The sequence below is a fragment of the Carcharhinus amblyrhynchos genome, chromosome 14 (genome assembly GCF_965287045.1).
Source record: "Carcharhinus amblyrhynchos chromosome 14, sCarAmb.v2.hapA, whole genome shotgun sequence".
Taxonomy (NCBI): domain Eukaryota; kingdom Metazoa; phylum Chordata; class Chondrichthyes; order Carcharhiniformes; family Carcharhinidae; genus Carcharhinus; species Carcharhinus amblyrhynchos.
This window is the reverse complement of record NC_137337.1, coordinates 75,809,386-75,817,030: the sequence shown is the minus strand read 5'-3', so window position 1 is coordinate 75,817,030 and position 7,645 is coordinate 75,809,386. Positions and strand designations below refer to the sequence as shown.

The window sequence follows — 7,645 nt, the reverse complement described above, 5'->3', positions numbered from 1 at the left end:
TGGAGACTCCAATCCAATCCTGGAGAGTTGGCAGCCCCAAGTATAAGATCTACTTAAACAGAAACTCTGTTTGCCCATCTGGGTCTCAGTCTGACTGTATCCTGACTTCCAACATTCAGCGTGGGAATGATAGAACAGCCCATTGATTGGAAGGGAGCAAGGGTTATTGGCATGGACCCCCCCCCCCACCTCCGCTCCTCAGGAATGCCAAAGATTCACTTGGTAAAGCTAACAATGCCACAGATCTCAGAGGCAACAGGGAGACTAATGGTGATGATGTTTAAAAAAATTCTCCAATAACAAATACTGCTTTGGTCTGCACGACAAAATGAATCTGTATTTGAAAGCGGCCTTAAAAAAAATCTCTGCAAAGATTTAGTTCCCAATGTGGAGAAGTTGACCTACCCAAATTTGTGAAGATTTCTAATCTGTGCATGGAATGTTTTGTCCCAATAAGGACTAGCGTGCAATCAATATGTTTGAACCCAGAACAAAGTTCCAGCCTTCACCATATCCTGGCTATTCCACTAGGAAATGACATTCCAGTTCTTCCTGGTTTTCTGAAGCTCCCTCCAACTTTCTTCATGAAGACTCCAGCATGGAACACTATTGCGGACAAATCCCCTTTCTCCAACTTGCAGCTGCCTTGGACATTGACCAAGGAATGACATCAACCACGGCTGAAAACCTTTATGAAACGTTTTCAGTCCTAGCTGATGGAGTAGGTGGACCTGGAGGAGGACTATCCCAGAGGATGCACCCCTTTTATTCCCAACATTATCTAAACTTCCTGCCAGCTCCCAGCGGATTGCTGGGGAAGGACGTTCATTACTTTGTAATGTTGTACAAAGACTAGTTGTACTGATTGGAATTTTTATCCTAACTGATCAAATTGTGTGATTTCAAGAAGAAATTAGATATAGTCCTCGGGGCTATAGGAATCAAGGGATATGGGAAATAGGCGGGATCAGGTTATTGATATTGATGAGTAGCCATTATCATAATGATTGGCAGAGGAGATTCAAAAGGCTCAATTGTCTCCTCCTGCTTCTAGTTTCTATGTCTCTGTAGGTCTATAGGGAAATATATCAGTCCAATGATACGTATCTGATCTGCTTTTATCTTATCAAGTCATTCCTTTGTCAGTCTTCGAAGATACAAGTATGAAAGCTTTTTGGATCACACAGTGTTGTAATATCCTATAGATGCTGAGCTGCATAGAAGCTGCCCTTCTAACACAAGAAGCTCACTGACTAATCCCATTGTGTCAGAGGGAATATATATGGCAAGACCATCAATTTATAACCAGTTTGATCCTTTGTATTAAATTGCTGGTGTTAGGGACCAGATCAGAAACACGAAGGTTTTTCTTATGAAGTTAGCCCACGTCCCAACTCTTTTTGGTTTTGGCACTAGTGCAGCATAAGGTGTTTCACTCCAGGTATAATTCAATTGATACACCAGGAAACTTATTAAAACAAACTTTATTCAACAACACAGTTAGAATATAACAAACAAATTAGCATAACGTCTACTAATTAAGATACTTAAACATAACGAAGTATAATTCTTAACAACTATCCATCTCTATAGGTCCAATTTAAGCAATATCCCCATAGGCATTCATCCTTCTTTAGAGCCAATTGGCACCGAAAACATGTAGGCTCACATGGATGCGAGACTTTCAGCCTTTTAAACCCTCTTACAGATTACAGATATTGAAAAATACTTGCCTTCTGATGCTCATACAGAAGTTTCCATTGAAGGTATATTCCCAAAAGCAAAACCTCTGAGAAAGAGACATAGTTTCTATTAGATCCCAGTCTCCAGACTTCAGAAAGAGAAAGAGCTACTTCACTACATAGCTCCCAAGCAGAGACTGAACTGAGTTTCCCTCTGTGAGCCTAGCCCTGCCCAGTCACATGACTTTTGCTGTCAAATGCTATTCAAGCCCCACTCTGAAAAATCCCGGGAGAAAACATTAACATAACAACACTGCGTTAATCCAGATTAAAACAAACATTTTTGCGAATAAGATCAATTATGCTGCTGCAGTAACAACAGGGGCTGCCAGATCCAGACAAAATGGCACCAATAAGTAGAACTGTCTGTTCAAAAAAAATCCTGCACAAGATACATGATCCAAATACATTCTGAAAGTCATGACATCACCACACTGGATACAGAGGTATACCGCTTTGTAAACAAAGATAATAGCAAAGCATTCAAATTAAGGGTCAATAAACATCTTGTTTATTCATAGAGTTAAAAGAATTAACAAATGTTTGGACAGGTGATCAAAAGCTGAGAGAGATTTTAAGGAGCATCTTAAAGAATTCCAGATTCTAGGGCCCTGGTAGTTGAGGGCGTGGCCACAGTGATGTGGTGAAGACATTGAAGTTGTACAAGTATATCCATTAACATTGTCGACACTTCCTGCTGCCTCGGCAGATCAGCCAGCATAATCCAGGACCCCACCCATCCCGGACATTCTCTCTTCCATCTTCGTCTGTTGGGGAAAAGATACATAAGTCTGAGGTTACGTACCAACCGATTCAAGAACTGCTTCTTCCCGGCTGCCATCCGACATTTGAATGGACCTATCACATATTAAGCTTTCTCTACACCCTAGTTATGACTGGTAGCGCTGCCGCCTCACATTGCCGCAGTCATTTTCAATTCCAGACTCAGGTCACTGTCTGTGTGGAGTTTGCACATTCTCCCCGTGTCTGCGTGGGTTTCCTCCGAATGCTCCGATTTCCTCTCACGCTCCAAAGATGTGTAGGTTAAGGTGATCGGCCATGCTAAATTGCTCCATAGTGTCAGGGGGATTAGCAGGGTAAACATATGAGGTTAAGGGCTTAGGGCCTAGGTGGCATTGTGGTCGGTACAGACTCGATGGGCCAAATAGCCTCCTTCTGCACCATAGGGAATCTATGGATTCTATCCTTCCGTTGGGAAAAAATAGAAAAATCTGAAGTCGTGTACCGACTGACTCAGAAACAGTTCTCTTCCCTGCTGCTATCAGATTTTTGAATGGAATTACCTTATAGTATGTTGAGCTTTCCCTACACCCTAGCTATGACTGTAACACTACATTCTACACTCTCTCCTTTCCTTCTCTATGAATGGTATGCTTTGTCTGTATTGTGCGCAAGTAACAATACTTTTCTCTGTATCCCAATGCATCTGACAACAATAAATCAAAGTATTGGAGGAACACAAGTATCTAAGAGGGTTACTGGAGGTTACAAAGGTATGGAATGGTGGCAGCATGGAGGGATTTGAACACAAGGATGACCCTATTAAAACAAAGATGTTACTGGACTTGGAGCGAGAATAGTTCAGGGAACACAGGGGTTAATAGAACTTGGCGTGAGTTAGAATTTGAGTTTGAAGCAAACGTACAAAGCATGGAGGCCAGGTGAGAAAAAAATGAGTCAAAGGTGAAAGTAAAAAAGAGTTTTTCATCCGCTAATAGGTTCAGGCAGTGTATGACACGGGTGATGTTATGCGGGAGGAGTGTGGGGAGGTAACTGACTCAGTGATATAAAGGAGACAGAGTCAGAGACAAGGTCAGGTAGGGCTTCAAACACTTGTGAGTTCAGTCTCAGACAAGGGAGGGGCAGGGAGACAGGGTTGGTGACTGGAGCGGAGTTTGTGTGGGAGGTCGATCAAGGACAACGGCTAGGATCTCGGAGTAAATGTTTCCGAATCCAGTGCAAGATGCCAGGCATACGCAGACTTACAAATCAAATGCAATAAGGCCAAGACAGAGGAGACAGGGGGAAGATTGGCCGCTGCGTTGTCACGGGAGAAACCTGACGTGACTTTGGCTGGTGTTGTGGAGGGGCTGCCCCGCTGATGAGAAATAGGAAGTGATTGAGGAGGCGTCTCCTATGGTAACAGTGTGGGAATGGGAAGGGACACACCGCTGTATGAGGATAAATGATCAGTGGCACGCCTTTCCATTCAGAGCTGCAGGATTTATAACGACTGCACTTTCTATATGGGGCTTTGATAATACTCAAAGGCAGTTAATGTTTCCTCCAGCGCACTAATGAGCTGGGAGGTTTACAGGTTCACTCCTGAGTCACACTGTACTGTGGCTGCTGTGAAAAACTAACTGTCTGATTGCGTGCCAAAATAAATAGCCACGCTGGGTTTCCTGAGCTCCACTTCTTCATCACATAATAGTTTGATCTTAATCAAACAACACCGGAATTTAAAATGTGCTACATTTATCATTTGGGACAACCTCAATTTGTTCTAAATGCGCATCAGCCTTTCATGTTGAAATGAAAAAGGATTTTCTTAATTAAATTTCCATCTCATCAGAAGTTGGTGCTTCCATAAAAATTAAATTATTCCCATTCGGTCAACATTCGTTTTATTGCCCTGTTGAACATTGAGAATAATTGGACTTTGCAAGGCCTGGCAAACTCTGCACTGAGGCTGCGTGACTACAAGTTAAATCACAAGTAACAGAAATTGCGAGATACAACTGGATATTGAGGGGTATAAGCATTTCATGTCATGTAATTTATTCATAGCATCGTATGTTATGAATGTGCTTGCTATAATTTGCCTTGAAGGAACATCAGCGTGATATCAATAGAATGGAAGTGTGTCATGGAACAGAATATGAGTTTCACTTTTGGCTTTGAGCAGAGCACACATTTAGGGGTGGCACGGTGGTTAGCACTGCTGCCTTGCAATGCCAAGGACCCAGGTTCAAATCCGGCCTCGGGTCACTGCCTGTGTAGGGTTTGCACTTTCTCCCCGTGTCTGCGTGAGTTTCCTCTGGTTTCTTCCCACAGTCAAAAGACGTGTGAGTTAGATGAATTGGCCATGCTAAGTTGCCCCTTAATGTCAGGGGGAGCAGCTAGGATAAATGTATGGGGTTATGGGGATAGGGCATGTGTCGGATTGTAATCAGTACAGACTCAATGGGCCGAATGGTCTCCTTCTGCACTGTAGGGATTCTCGGATGCACCACAGGGATTTTCAACGCCTTAAGTCACATCTTGTTTGAATGTTTTAAGTTTTCATTGAGATTGTTTAATTTGATGCAGTATTCCTTTAAGGAACTGCATTTTAATTTTTTCCCGCAGTTTGTTGATTTTGTTTATTTGGTTAACGACAGAAAGCCCAGGTCTGAGGTGGAATTCTCCGACCACACGCTGGAATTCCCGTCCGAGCTCAACAGACTTCTAATCGGCCCACAGGAATGTCTGTGATTCCCGTGTGAGGTGAGAGTCTCGGTTAGTCCCCACCGCACCCCACAGGTACAGCCGTGTCCGTGTGTCATTGAGTCAATCCTTATTGCCTTCTTCATCAATGTAATTGGCTGAACAATCTCGCTGGTGTACCAGATAACTACTGGTACACTTTGGCTAAGATCCAAGTGCAGTTTCGGTTCTCATCAGTTTAATATCTGGTACGTTCCCTATTTGGGGGCAAAATATTAATTTTCTTTTTGGGACAGCGAGATGATTTGGAGGCCAAATGCTAAGGTGTTGGTCTTGCAGTGCCAGGGAACTGGGTTCGATTCCTGGCTTGGGTCACTGTCTGTGTGGAGTTTGCACATTCTCCCCGTGTCTGCATGGGTTTCCCCTGGGTGCTCCGCTTTCCTCCCACAGTCTAAAGATGTGCGGGTTAAGTGGATTGGCCATGCTATATTGCCACTTAGTGTCAGGGAGATTAGCAGGGTAAATATGCAGGGTGATGGGAAATAGGGTCTGGGTGAGATTGTGGTTGGTGCACACTCGATGGGCCGAATGGCCTCCTTCTGCACTGTAGGGATCCTATGATTCCAGGATCAGGAGTGGGCCATTCGGCTCCTCGGGCCTGCTCCGCCAAGCAATACAATCATAGCTGACCTCAGTAAAGCCTCAACTCCACTTTCCTGCTGTTCACCATAGCCCTTCAAACACAATTAATAATTACAAACCTGTCCACCTTTTACCAAAGCTCCGGGGTGGGATTTTCCAGCTACTCTCGCTCCAGGTCCAGAAAATCTCGCCCGAACTCAGTGGACCTTTGCATGGTCCATGTGGTTGACTCTCAACTGCCCTCGGCCAACGAGGGTTGGGCAATAAATGCTGGCCAGCCAGTGATACCCATGCCCCAAGAATGAATAAAAAGAAATGTCTTGTTCGTTCTAATCCCATGGCAGGCAGGTTGGGAAAACTCTGGCCCTTTCATCTGCCCTTACACCAATGGATCATCTGTATTTTGACAGGAATTGGCAAGTTTATCAAAGTCACAAACAGGCAAAAATGTTAAAAGGATCTTTTGAACAAGCCTGTCTCATCCCAAGTGCTCTCCCAGTTTTCACACATAACATCTGCACTGCCTCATTATTTTTACAATTTGTAACTATTTTGATATCATTAAGTCTCCTTCCAAAACAGGAAAAAAAACTGCTGCTTTGAATTATTTAGGTTTTAAATTATAACTTCCTACTTAGGGTCACTATTAATTACTCGCTGACTCAAACCATACTTTTCAACAAGTAATTTCCAGCAGAGTTTGTTTTTGATTAGTCTGTTTTATTTTTGCATCTATTTGAAATTGGGATGATGTTTGACTGATGTGATTTGGGGGGAGTTTTCTGGTCTTGCCCGCTATGGGAGTCATAGGGGGTGTGTGGGGGGTGGGGGGGAGGAGGGGGTGGCAGACAATGCAAAGTTCCAGCGGGATTTTCCGGTTTTGGGGGTGAGAGCAGCCAGAGAAACCCGCCTGTTGTTCCCTCTGTAACTTCTTCTGTGACTTCATTTCAAGAGGTTTGAAAGGGATATAATTCACAGGTTGGTCTGGGGCAGGATTTTCCTGCTGCCTTCAACAGCCCACCATCACAGCCAAATGGCCAATCAGAGGCCAGGGGGCAGGTTGGCCATCCAACTTGAAAACAGCAACATCGCCCCAAAACGCCAAGATTGTTCAGGAGAAAAAAAAAATACAGCTATTCGGCTATGGAGTACTGCACTCTCTCACTCTCGAGGAAACCAGGCAACGATTTTGTGGTGTGATCTTACCAGCCGTTCACACCGCGCTCCCACTGCAGTGAGCTTGGAGAATTTGGTGCCCAGCCAATACTCCGTTCACTGCAGTGAGATGGGAAAATCCCGCCGGCATGAGCAGCCATGACATTCTGACCTTGGAGTTTCAGATAATGCCTTTAATCTGGACTCTAGTAAGGGCTAATTCTGGTGCTCCAACTAGTGGTTCCACAGGGAGAGCATCGATTCAAGAATTAAAAAGTCATTTATAGTTAAGATCCAGTTACAAGAAATTATCATATATCAATAGAAAGGTTTACATTTGCACAAAAATTGTATCTATATCCACACACAACTATCGATTAGGTTTACATCATGCATTCATGACTTTGTCCAATTACAACTTGTGCATATCTACCTGATTATAATATCATTGAGCAATGATAGCTATATACCTGACCAATGATATATCAACCTCCTATTTGTCCCATTCCCTCTGTTCCTTGTTCTAATGGACAAATGTGAGCTGCAGTTCCACATCGTTCAGTTGAATGGTTCTTGACTCTTATCTGGGTCTGCTTTAATCGAGGCCTATTGTTTTTATATAGCTTTCCCTGTGTAACTGAAGTACAGTTGGCAGC

General features: G+C 43.6%; 1 pseudogene; it reads left to right on the top strand.

Moving 5' to 3' along the window:
* Window positions 1–5,375: 5,375 nt before the first annotated feature.
* LOC145352819 (U2 spliceosomal RNA) lies at window positions 5,376–5,499 on the top strand (annotated as a pseudogene).
* Window positions 5,500–7,645: the final 2,146 nt, after the last annotated feature.